The sequence below is a fragment of the Mus caroli genome, unplaced genomic scaffold, assembly GCF_978045245.1.
Source record: "Mus caroli unplaced genomic scaffold, Mus_caroli_1 scaffold_5, whole genome shotgun sequence".
Lineage (NCBI taxonomy): Eukaryota > Metazoa > Chordata > Mammalia > Rodentia > Muridae > Mus > Mus caroli.
The window spans coordinates 133893039-133906108 of NW_028227260.1; positions in this window are offsets into that span (position 1 = coordinate 133893039).

Here is a 13070-nt window from a genome sequence, read left to right on the forward strand (position 1 = left end):
GGGGTTGGGCAATTGAGACACATTTTCTTTGGATATGGATGGTACTTACTAGGGAACTGGGTTGATTTTTTTCTGTAGAGCTTACCAACAACTCCTACCTCCCACCTGGAATCCCATGAGTCTTATATGTAGAAAAAGATTGTCTTGTGGTGTTGATAGAAGAAATGATTTGTTCCTGATCCTAATATATGTATCTGACATGACCAATATGGGCAGCCCCCATATTCATCTGGCAGTGTTCTAAAATAATCTTTTGTCTGGTCAAAATGAAAGCAAGTATAGAGATCATAATATTTAGATGGGATAACAGATACAGGGATGATAGCAATTTGGATCATTTCTTGGCATCCAGCTATGGAGCAGTTTCCTGACCCTATTTGGAAAGAATGTTTGTTATCTGTGGGGATTTCTTGGACTTTGACCCTCCAGATGTCAGGGCTACCCTGGATGGAAATTAACATCAGGGGGAGGATAAGAAACCCATGTCTCATCCAGTGAGGTCAAGCTTGACTGCCAGAGTTGAGTCTCATTTTCTGGGACTGGGAGCCTGATGAGTGGTCTCGATGTCCTCTGAAATTTAATAGAGCATGGTCCTGTTAGGGTGAATGTGTATGAAAAAGGATCATTTTTACGTGGAGGAATGAAAGGTTTGAGGTGAGACAAATGGATCCAATGAGAGAGACCCTTGGGTTTAGCAGCTCTAGGGGTCACAAGGATTACCTTAAAAAGGCCCTGCCATTTGGGAGAGTGATGTGATGCCAATGATCTGTAGGGGATAGAAGGACTTGGTCTTCAATGTTGACAAGAAGTGGACAGGAGACAGTGTATGGCCACAGTAGATGGTGGTCAGCAAAGTTTCATAGGAGAGAGCAGAGATGGAAAAGTATGGGGTGAATAGATGGTCTGGGAGTGGAGAACATTTAGGTGAAAGACCAGGAATTAGGAAAGGATGTCCATACATGAGTTCAAAGGGTAAGATGAGGAGAAGTCATAGCTTCTGGACTTTGTGGAGAGCTCATAGCTTAAAAAGAGCCAGTGGTTGGAGTTTTACCCAATAAAGGTGAAGTTCTTGTGACAGCTTAACAGGAGTGTATTTTTTAAAGAGCAGTTAGTTCTTTATACCTTACCTGAAGATTGAGGGTGTTAGGAAATATGAAAATGCCAGGGGATGTCTAGGGACTTAGATATGATTTGAGAAACTTGGTAAGTAAATTCAGGATCATTGTATGATTAGAGAGAGGCTGGGACACCAAACTGGGGGATGGTCTCTCAGAGGAGGAGGAGATCAGAGACTCTCTGAGCACTTTTGTCATAGAACTAGAAAAATTAAACCTCTGACTCAGTACAGCCCTTATCAGCCTGTTCTAATTTTTTATATTGTTGGCACAGCATAGGGACCTGTTCAGCACTGACCAGCTGTCAGTTGAAAGCCTAATTATCTTGTTAATTATGTAGGGGCCTATAGTAAATAAAAGAAGCAAAACTAATAAGGGGCCCATGAGGGTAGATAGTAAAGTCGTCATCCATGGGGATTTTGTGAACAAATCTTCAAGCAATCCTTCATTAGATTCTTACTCTCCTTTTCATTTTTCTAACCTTTCTCTGAATTTGGCCATAGAGTCTCTCTAATTGCCCCTGAATGGTCAATATAGAAGCAACATTCTTCCTTTAGGGCAAGGTACTGTTGTCTCAAAACTAAAATCTGCACTGTACTAAGTCTTGCTCTAATAAAGGCGACTAGCCTATCTAACACACATGGACCCATAATTAAAAAGCAGAAGCAAAATGAAAAGGAGTCCCATAAGAGTAGAAAGTAGGGTGGTCAAGAGTACAAAATAAGGTCCTTTCCACCAAGTCTCAAGGTTTTCTGCATAGAGACATCTAACATAGACAGAATCTCTAACTTGGAAGAGATGTGGGGCTTTCAGGTCTCCTTCTCTTGAGTAGGCCTCTTGGAGCTACTTCCATGCTTGCTGTCTCATCCATTTGAGCACCTTGAGCCAAGAGAACAAAGCCTGGGGATACAGCAAATCAGCACTATGTACAGTGGCTCTTTTTACCAGTGGAGGGGATTCCCCATAGAGTAATCCATAGGGGGTCAGTCTAAACTGTCCAGGAGTGTTTCTTTTTTTAAAAATATTTTTTATTGGATATTTATTTCATTTACATTTCTAATGCTATCCCAAGAGTCCCCCACATGTTCCCCCACCCACTTCCACACACACCCACTCCCACTTCTTGGCCCTGGCGTTCCCCTGTATTGAGGCATATAAAGTTTGCACAACCAATGGGCCTCTCTTTCCACTGATGGCCGACTAGGCCATCTTCTGATTCATATGCAGCTAGAGACACGAGCTCTGGCCGGGGGGTACTGGTTAGTTCATATTGTTGTTCCACCTATAGGGTTGCAGACCCCTTTAGCTCCTTGGGTACTTTCTCTAGCTCCTCCATTGGGAGCCCTGTGTTCCATCCAATAGCTGACTGTGAGCATCCACTTCTGTGTTTGCTAGTCCCCTGCATAGTCTCACAAGGGACAGCTATATCTGGGCCCTTTCAGCAAAATCTTGCTAGTGTATGCAATAGTGTCAGCATTTAGAAGCTGATTATGGGATGGTTCCGAGATATGGTAGTCTCTAGATGGTCCATCCTCTCGTCTCATCTCCAAACATTGTCTCTGTAATTCCTTTCATGGGTGTTTTGTTCCCAATTCTAAAAAGGGCAAAGTGTCCACACTTTGGTCTTTGTTCTTCTTGAGTTTCATGCTTTTAGCAAATTGTATCTTATATCTTGGGTATTCTAGTTTCTGGGCTAATATCCACTTATCAGTGAGTACATATTGTGTGAGTTCTTTTGTGATTGGGTTACCTTACTCAGGATGATGTCCTCCAGGTCCATCCATTTCCTAGGATTTTCATTAATTCGTTCTTTTTAATAGCTGAGTTGTACTCCATTGTGTAAATGTACCACATTTTCTGTATCCATTCCTCTGTTGAGGGGCAACTGGGTTCTTTCCAGCGCTGGCTATTAGTGTAAATGTACCACATTTTCTGTATCCATTCCTCTGTTGAGGGGCAACTGGGTTCTTTCCAGCGCTGGCTATTAAAAATAACGCTGCAATGAACATAGTGGAGCATGTGTCCTTCTTACCAGTTGGAATATCTTCTGGATATATGCCCAGGAGAGGAATTACAGGATCCTCTGGTAGTACTATGTCCAATTTTCTGAGGAACCGCCAGATTGATTTCAAGAGTGGTTGTACAAGCTTGCAATTTGACCAACAATGGAGGGGAGTTCCTCTTTCTTCACATCCTCGCCAGCATCTGCTATCACCTGAATTTTTGATATTAGCCATTCTTACTGGTGTGAGGTGGAATCTCAGAGTTGTTTTGATTTGCATTTCCCTGATGATTAAGGATGCTGAACATTTTTTCAGGTGCTTCTCAGCCATTCAGTATTCTTCAAGTGAGAATTCTTTGTTTAGCTCTCTCTGAGCCCCATTTTTTATTGTGGTTATTTGATTTTCTGGAGTCTAGCTTCTTGAGTTCTTTATACTCAAGAAGTTCTAATATTGGATATTAGTCCCCTATCTGATTTAGGATAGGTAAAGATCCTTTCCCAACTTGTTGGTGGCCTTTTTGGCTTATTTTCAGTGTCTTTTGCATTGCAGAAGCTTTGCAATTTTATGAGGTCCCTTTTGTTGATTCTCAACCTTACAGCACAAGCCATTGCTGTTCTATTCAGGAAATTTTCCCCTGTACCTATATCTTCGTGGCTTTTCCCTACTTTCTCCGTTATAAGTTTCAGTGTCTCTGATTTTATGTGGAGTTCCTTAATCCACTTAGATTGGACCTTAGTACTAGGAGATAGGAATGGATCAATTCACATTCTTCTACATGATAACCGCCAGTTGTGCCAGCACCTTTTGTTGAAAATGCTGTCTTTTTTCCACTGGATGATTTTTTTCCCTTGTCAAAATCAAGTGACCATAGGTGTGTGGGTTCGTTTTTGGGTCTTCAATTCTATTCCATTGGTCTACTTTCTGTCACTGCAGTACCATGCATTTTTTTTTATCACAATTGACTAGCTCTCTCCTCTGTGTTTCAGTGGTCAGAGCACTCTCTGCAGTCAAGCTCTCCTCTTACAGGGAAGGTGCACAGATACCTGTCATTTGGTCTTCCCTCCTGGCCGAAGATGAAGGCCCAAAACAGGACCTGTTCCAGAAGCTGTGTTGCTTCAACCTGTCACAGAAGCTGTTAGCTTCTGTAGTCCATACTCTCACCTGCACAGACTAGTCTTGGAGGGATCCAGGAACCAAGATGTCTCCCCCAGGTACGCCTGCAAAGCCCTCCTGGGCAGGGCAGACACCTCTCCTCTGGCAGGGAAGATACCCAGATGTCCGGAGCCCAAAAAGGGGGCTTCCTCAGAAGCTCTGTGGCTTCTGCCTGTCCCAGAAGCTGTTAGCTTCTGTAGTCAACTGTCTCACCTGTGCAGACTACTCTTGGCAGAGTCCCGGAACCAAGATGTCTCCCATAGATGCTCAGGCAAAGCCCTCCCAGGGCTCCAGGAATGTTTCTAACCCCGAAGAGCACAAAGGGTATGAGAGCTATCCAATCATTAGCGCCAGTCTCTGCTGTCAATTTGGTAAGTGTCTCTTTAATGGTTTTATTCATCCTCTCTACCTGTCCTGAACTTTGGAGCCTATATGCACAATGTAACTTTTAATCAATCCCCAGTATCTGGGACAGTCCCTCACTTCCCTGCACAACAAAAGCAGGTCCATTATCAGACCTGATTACCTTGGGTATCCCAAACCTCAGGAAGATTTTTTCTAGGATCTTCTTGGCCATCACATTGGCCATCTCAGTCATGGTAGGAAAACCTTCTAACCAGCTTGGAAAGGTATCTTATAAAAACTAATAAGTACTTGTTGCCATTTCTAGCTGGCTTAATTTCTGTAAATTCTCCCTCCCAGTAGGCCTCAGGCACAGACCTTGCAGCTTTTGACTATTTCTTCTGCCAAGTCAGGGAGCCCTATAACATAGTAGTCGGAGGACCTAACCAGACGTTTTAATTTCTTGGCCCCTAAGGGGGTCAAATAATGTAAGTTGGTACCAGTCCTAATTTGTCCATAACTTGATAGTCCTCAAGGGTGTATCTAAAGCTGGTCTCTCTGACATCATAATAATCTTTAGGCTCCTTGACTGCCAGGATCATTGCTCCTTGGGCTGCCTCTTTGGCAGTTAGATCTGCCATCTGATTCCCTTTAGCCACAGCATCTTAGGTCTTTCTCTGCAGATGTCAACAGCCCTCTTTGTCTGAATATTGCTCCGTGCAGTGGCAAAAGCATACCTGCTGTCAGTGTACTTCCCCTTTGCCATTCATAGAGCTTGTATCAAAGCCACAAGTTCAGCTTTCTGGGCCAATGTCCCTTCAGGGAGGCTGCTGGCCTAGATCACTTGCTTTCTATCAACCACTCCTGACCTTTCCTTCCACTTTCCTTCAACCACGAAGCTACTGCCATCCATGTATCAGCTCAGACTCCCAGGCCAAGGCTGATCCTTCAGATCATTTCGAGTACCAGTTTCTTCTGCCAGAATGTCAGCACAGTGATGAGTAGGTGAAGAGTCATCAGTTTCTGGCAGTAGGGTAGCGGAATTGAGGACAACAGGGGGAGCAAAGATCACTCGTTTAGTCAACAAAAGGCTCTGATAATGTGTCATACGAGCTTTGGTCATTCATCGGTCAGGATGCTGATGGATAATGCTTTCAAGTGTGTGGAGTACCACTACAGTTATTTGCTGTCCCAGAGTGAGCTTATCAGCATCCTTGACAAGCAGAGCTACAGCAGCAATAGCTTTCAGGCAAGAAAACCACCCACTGGCAACAGGGTCTAACTTTTTGGGTAGGTAAGCCACTGGCCTTTTCCAAAGTCCCAAAGTCTGAGTAAGGACTCCTCTGGTGACCCCTGTTCAGTAGGGTCTTTTTAATGTCTTCAAAGGCATTGATCTGGAGTCCACACAAACACCTCCCCTTCCTTGGTTAGGGGGTACAATAGGGCAGCTAGGGTCACAAACCCAGGTATCCAGAACCTGCAGAAGCCAGTGATGTGCAAGAATTCTCTTACTTGCCTTGGTGTAGTTAGGGTGGGGATCTGAGTTACAGTCTTTTTTCTGGCTTCCTTTTCCCACTGCTTACCATCTCGATGGGTGTATCCCAAATAAGTAACTTCAGTCTGACACAGCTGAGCCATTTGAGCTGAGGCTCAGTACCCCAACTCACTTAATTCTGTTAAGCATACTGGTCTTCTATTGCCCAGGTTCCCTGTCTGTCTAGGTCCTTTCTTTTCTTTCTCTCCTACCACTGTGGCCAAAATTCTAGTCAAATTTCTTTCTTGTCTATGATCCCTCCTGTTTTTTTCTTTCTTCTGCCTCCTCTCTCTCTCTCTCTCTCTCTCTCTCTCTCTCTCTCTCTCTCTCTCTCTCTCTCTCTCATTCTCATATTAATACCTTCTCTGCCCCTTTCACTAGATCATGTAACTGTCTGTCTCTTGTAATACACCTTCTCTTACCTTAGCCAAATTATTGGGCTGTTTTGAGGCACCTCAGAGACCAGAGCCTGGTGTTAGGATTTCAAACTCTCCCTACCTTTTGCCATTTTGTAGTCCCAACCAGGGCAAGTCAAAGGGAATCCCATGTCAATCTCATTTTGTAGCTGTGTAGGCCACCCGTCGGCTCCCAGGATATTTTTTCTAGCCTCTAACAGAATTCTCTCTCGCTCTTTGGTTAGGGTTAGGCTGCAGCATCTGCTGACAATCCACCCAAGTAGGCTGATGAGAGAACATAAGGGACTCCACCAACATTGTGAGGCTTTGGGGATCCTCTGAGAAAAGGGGGTGGTTAGTTTCCCAGTTATAAAGATCAGCAGAGGGAAATGACCAGTACTGATGGGGTTGAAGGTTGGGCACATCCACTGGACTCTGCACTCTCCAGCTCAGTGTACCCGGAGTGGGTCCATAGGCCCGGACACTTGGGGGGGGGGTTGGCGGTGGTGACTCTGGACACTGGGCCCTTCCTGTGGCACAGCTGCTCCCAGGGAGCCCAGTGTGTGCACCCAGGCCCCAGGGCCTCACCCTCTGCCCTCCCCTCTGCCCATCCTGTGGGCACAAGGTGCATAGCAGGGGGGGTCGGGACCTCCGAGTCAGTGTTCCCCTGAGGGGGCCACCTTTCCCCCGCCCCCCCCCCCCCAGGCTGTGGTTTTCCGAAGGTGCCTTGCATTGGCCAGTGCCTAGCAGTAGACTTAGAACTGGTGCTGGACCAGGGAAAGCTGACTGTTTAATTAAAACAAAGCATCGCAAAGGGCTGCAGCTGGTGTTGAGGCTGTGGATGAGGGGGAGGTAGTGGCCTAGGCATCTCTGGAGGCTTCATAGGTTTTTGGAGGAGCCAATGGATTAGCTGGTGGCTCCAATTTGGGAGAAGCCTTCACTTTGATTTCTCTTGTAACACCAGAGCACAACAACAATTTTGGGAAGCAAAACACATTTTTAACAGTGTAAACAATCTATTCTCTTTAAAAATCAACACCAAAACATTACTTGCTACAAAGATTGGCTGCCTGTTCCTGCACAAAAACGAAAAAAACACACAGACCCCAATACTTTAAAGAGACACTGCCCTGAATCCTATCTTTTATTAGTCTGGTTTCTAGGATAAGAATTACATAGAGTATTACCCAATTTAGGCATATCTCTTAGAGACCTGTTTCCTTGGGTTGTCTCATGCTGCATGTTGTAGTTCTAAATTACTCCAAACCAGAATTACCAGTTTTAAGCCAACTTTCTGTTACCGATGGTATAAATTTTTAATCATAACCAATAACATATGAGCCAATAATCTATAACCAAGACATATAAAAATGTTTATACCTTTAAAACTATTCAGAAACAAAAATGAAATGTCTGCATACATTTGCTTATTTAAACCAAACAAAATTCTTAATTTTTCTAGCTTTAAATTCAAGAGAGGAGCACCTTGTCACCTGATGAATCCAATAATGACAAGCACAGAGATTTTTATAGGAAAAACAGACATCAGTTCCCTTACTATAGACATGAGAAGCTGCTGGTCCCTTTAAGAGCAGTGTTTACAATCAGCGAATAGCAGGGATTCTCCAGCCACACTAGACTCCTAACTACAGGTGCAGGGCTCCAAAGACCAATTGATACTGTTTATTTTTTCTTTTTCTCTTCTGTGAGTTTTTGGAAGGCCAGGACTAGGGAGCCTGGCTTCTGGACCAGGTCTTGCCATTACTGTAATGTACGACTGTTGGTCAGTGTGCGATCTTGGTCCTTCCTGAAAGATAATGGCTTAGTCAAGTCCAAAGTTCCCTCTAGTGGCCAGTCAACTTCAAAAGTTGGCCACTCAGAGTCACAAAAAGTCCAACAATGTCCTTTCTCGATCTCCACAGAGAGGTTATGGATTCTAGTCCTAAGTTCAGTCCAATGGTTAAGAGTCAAACTAGGGTGGTTGTCACAGCCTGTCTCATCATCTTAGTGACAAAGAATACAAAGAGCACACAAACTGTCAACAAACACAAAGACCAAAACCAGAGAAATGTCCCAGAAGATCGCTGAATCAGAAGGCTGGTTCTCAACAAGAGGGTTACAGTATAAACCAGACTCTGGCTGATCAGTATAAACTCAGGTGGATCAAAATCCAAAACTCAGGGTGATCAGAATAAACTCAGATGGATCCAAACTCAGGCTGCACCATGCTTCAGAACCAACAGACAAACAAACCAACACTACAAGTGCACGTTCGTTTCAGAAAACAGAAAACAGACACTCAGAACAGAGACACCAGCTGGCACGCAAACATTCCAGAGGGGATCCCCATACCTCCAAGTCAGTTCTCAGGTGTGAGGGTTGGTCACGATTTTTGGCCAATGCATCAGTGGTAGAATTCCTTTTTGACATCTACAGATAGATTGTGAGCCCTAGTCTTAATTTCAGTCCAATGGTCAAGAGTCAGTCCAAGGGGAGTACTAATGGTCTGTCCCATCGACCAAGTCATGTACAGGGAGATAAACAAAACACACAAAAATACTACGAAGACCAAAAACCAGGACCTGCTTCCTGTGGGACTTCCAATACCAAGAAACAGAATCAGTCAGCCAAGTGGGCACAAAATCTCTCCTCTCCAGGAGGGATTCAGGTTCCAACTCGGCACCCAGATGGGAAATCTCCAGGCATCCCTGGAGCTCCCTCAGACCTCCTGGGACTTCTCCCATGGTGGCAGCCAGTTATCCACTGACATGTCTGTCAATAACCCTCCCTTCCATCCTGGACAAGGAGTTCATTGCTCTCAGGAGCAGACAACTGCAAACCAAAATCGAAAGTACCGAATTCAAACACAGGAGGCAGAGAAAGACATAGACAAAGACAGAATCTTAACTCCAAGAAGGGTCTCTGAGAAATGGGGTGGCCACAAAACCCCATGATGATCCCCCAACTGAAAGACCCCCACTTCAGGGAGACCCTCGCTCAAGCCCTGGGATGAGCCGACACCCCAATAAATCAAGAGAAACCATTCTTGATGTAATATTGCATGAAGTATGTTTGGGAATAAGCATGCTGAGTCCAAGCTCATTACACACACAGGGGCAGAGGAGATAGACCCCCAGAAGTTGCAGTTGAGGGTTTTAAAAGAAAAAATAACACATAGTGAGGGGAGGATAAGACCACAAAGAATGGGGAAGCTGAGTAAACATCATAAGAATGGGAATGGTGAATTAGAGATCATCTCTCATGGAAAGTTTACAGGCTATCTTTGGCAAACATTCTTGGTCCCTTACACTATGGGTCAGGTGCCTGGGTGGGTTACCCAGTGGTCATCATTCGCTCAGGCTGAAGGCAAAAGAACAAAGAACTCCATGCTGGGCTTCATTTATAGGAGTATAAGAAACACATTGAGTTGGGGTCTTACACCTATCTCTGGATGGTTAGATATAGTTGTTTTGACAAGTATGCTACCAAGTATGCTATGGGTGCAAAAGAAGGTCCCAGTAGATGACCTAAGACTCCAAGGGCAAACTCCACTTTTTCAGTAATGTAGAGGAAAAAAGGATGAGTCAGGTCAGTGAGATGTAAAGCTGGAGTCTTAAGAAGAGACTGTTGAAGCCTTTGAAAGTGCTTGGTAATAGGTTTGAGGAGAGGATTGTGGGTGGGTTCTAACACTGCTTCATATAAGGGATGAGAAAGAATGGAAAAGGAAGGAACCCACGAATGTAAAAAACTGGCTATTCCTAAGAATGATAAAATCTCTTCCTTTGTAGAAGGAACAGTTAGAGGCTGAATCAGATTCTTTCTATCTAAGGTAATAGCCTTGTGGGTTTGGGTAATTGTTAGTCCCAAATAGGTGACCTAAGATGTGGACAATTAGACTTTAGAAGGAGAGACCCTGTAGCCTCAAATGGAGAGGAAATTTAGAAGAACAGAGGTGTCAGCTTCTCTAATTTCTAGAGAGAGACTAAATAGAAGGACATTATCTATGTAAAGTATAACCTTAGATTTAGGGAGAGACAGAGATAGTAAGTCAGAAACCAGGGCCTGACCAAATAGGTGTGGGTTGTCACAGAATCCCTGAGGTAGAACAGTCCAGTTAAGTTGTGTAGTAAATTGGGTATCAGGATCTGTCCAGGTAAAGGCAAGTATATTCTGTGACTGGACATCTAGAGGAATAGAGAAAAATTCATTCTTGAGATCTAGGACTGAGAAATGAGAAGTCCCCAAGGGGATAGTGGTAAAAAGTGTGCAAATGTTAGCCACAACAGGATTGAGAGGAACCATTGTAGAATTAATGTGCCTGAGGTTTTGAACCAGGTGATTGGTACCATTGGGTTTCTTAACTGCTAGTGTAGATGTGTTAAAGGGGGAAGTGGTATGGCAAAGGAGGGTTTTTTTTTTCCTCAAGGGGTCAGAAATGATAAGCTTAAGTCCCCTGAGGTTCTGGAGAGAGAGAGGGTTGAGCTTGTGTTACATACCTTGTAGAGTGCAGTAATTGGATGAAAATAGGAGAATGGTGTTTATCAACAGAGGGTTTCTGGATTTCCCAGACTCAGGGAGCTATCTGAGAAGCTGGTAAAGGAAGTGACATGGTAGTTTTAGTAGGTTGGCTGGCTAGAAGGAGGAGAGGAACTGTTGCTGAGCTTGGATTTAGGTGAATGTGAGGAGCAAAGGACATAGAGTTTCTCAGTCTGGCTAGAAAATCCCTTCCCAATAAGCGCACAGGACATGTTGGCACTATCAAAAATGAATGGGTGAGAGGTAAACCCCTAAAAATGTAACTAAGTTGTGAGGTCTGGTGAGGGAAGTAAGGCTGTCCTCCTATCTCTACAATATGAAAATTAGAAGGAGAAGTGGGTCCCCCAAACTCTGTCAGGACCAAGTAAGTGTCTTCAGGGTCCAAGAGGAAGGAGATGGGCTGCCCACAAACTACAATATCTACCTGGAGCACCCTGCTAGTGATGACAGTGGTCAGGTAAGGGGAGCTCAGGCCTCTGCAGTTGGCCATAGCCATGCCTAGAAGATCAGTTGGAGGATTATCTGGGGGTGATGTCCTTCTGTTCTTCCTGAAATGAGGGCAATCAACAGTCCAATGTCCCTCTTGATGGCACTTAGGACATGGCCCCCTTGGCTGGTGGAAGTTAGGGCAGGCTTTTGCCCAATGACCTTGTTGAACACATTTGTAGCTGGTACCAGGTGGTCTCTGAGTTTTAGAAGACCAGAATTTTGGGTTAGTGACTGGGGCTACTTGTACAGCCTTTGCCAGCATATTGTATTTTTGTTTGCATACTTTTTCTTCTCTCTCATGGTACACTTTGAAGGCCAGTGCTAAGACTTCTGCCTGTGGAGTTAAGGGTCCACTCTCCAGGTTTAAGTTTAGCTCTTATGTCAGGGTAGTTCTGGGAAAAAGAAGTAGGTCATCAGAAGTTGCTTACTTTCTGGGTTTTCAGGTTCCAGATTGGTGTACTGTAATAAAGTTTTTTGTGAGACATTCAAAAAATTGAGGTGGATTTCCCTGCTTGTCCAGGACAATGTCTTGGAGTTTTCAAAATTTACTGGCTTTAATGATATCTTTCTTAGGCATGCCAAAAAGCATATAACAAACCTGTCTCTGGCTAAAATATCATCTGCAGAATTATAATCCCATTGAGGATCCTAGTCAGGCACTATCTCTGATCCCATTAGATACACTCTATCTGTTTAATTTTTTTTCTGCATGCATTCTTGCTTGCTCCCAAAATCAGATGTGTCCCTCAGGAAGTAAGTTATTAGTAAGTATTATATGTACATCATGGAATTCAAGCTATATGATTGAGTAATGTATTGAAACTCTTTAATAATGGCAGAAGAGTTAGAGGTATATGAAGCCAGCCTCTTTTCTATCTGATAAAATTCACTCAGTGAGAAAGAAACATGTACTCTGACATGGCTGTCTACCCCAGGAACTTCTCTTAGAAGAAGAAGCATCTCTTCACTTGACATCACTGTTCCAGACCCATTTCTATTTTTGAGTTTATAATTATTGTATTTGCCTCTTACCTTTTGATGTGTTAGAATGGCAGGTCGAGTCTCAACAGCACAGTTCAAGACAGTTCCACATGGAAGAGGTTTTATTGGGAGGGAGAGACAAGGTGGTGGCAGACAGACAAGAGTGGGTGAGGAGAGAGTGGGAGGGGCATTCCCCTTATTTATGTGGAAAATGATATAACACAGGTAAAGGTGGGAGGTGAACCAAGTGTACTCTGGGAACATGGTAGCTGTTGTCTTAGCAACAGGTCTGTAGGTCTCACTGTTGCCTATGTGATATCTTAGGTTTGAGAAGTACTGATTCCAACATTTTTCCTCTCTACAAACCTCCTACATACCCTTCTTGACTATCCTTCAAATTCATTGGCGCAGTTTTTTAATGTGTCATTTGGGCCTTTTGTTGTACTTTATAATAATTCTTTGCTTATTCTGGATATTAATATTCTGTCAGAAAAATAACTGACAAAGAAACTTTAACAGTCTT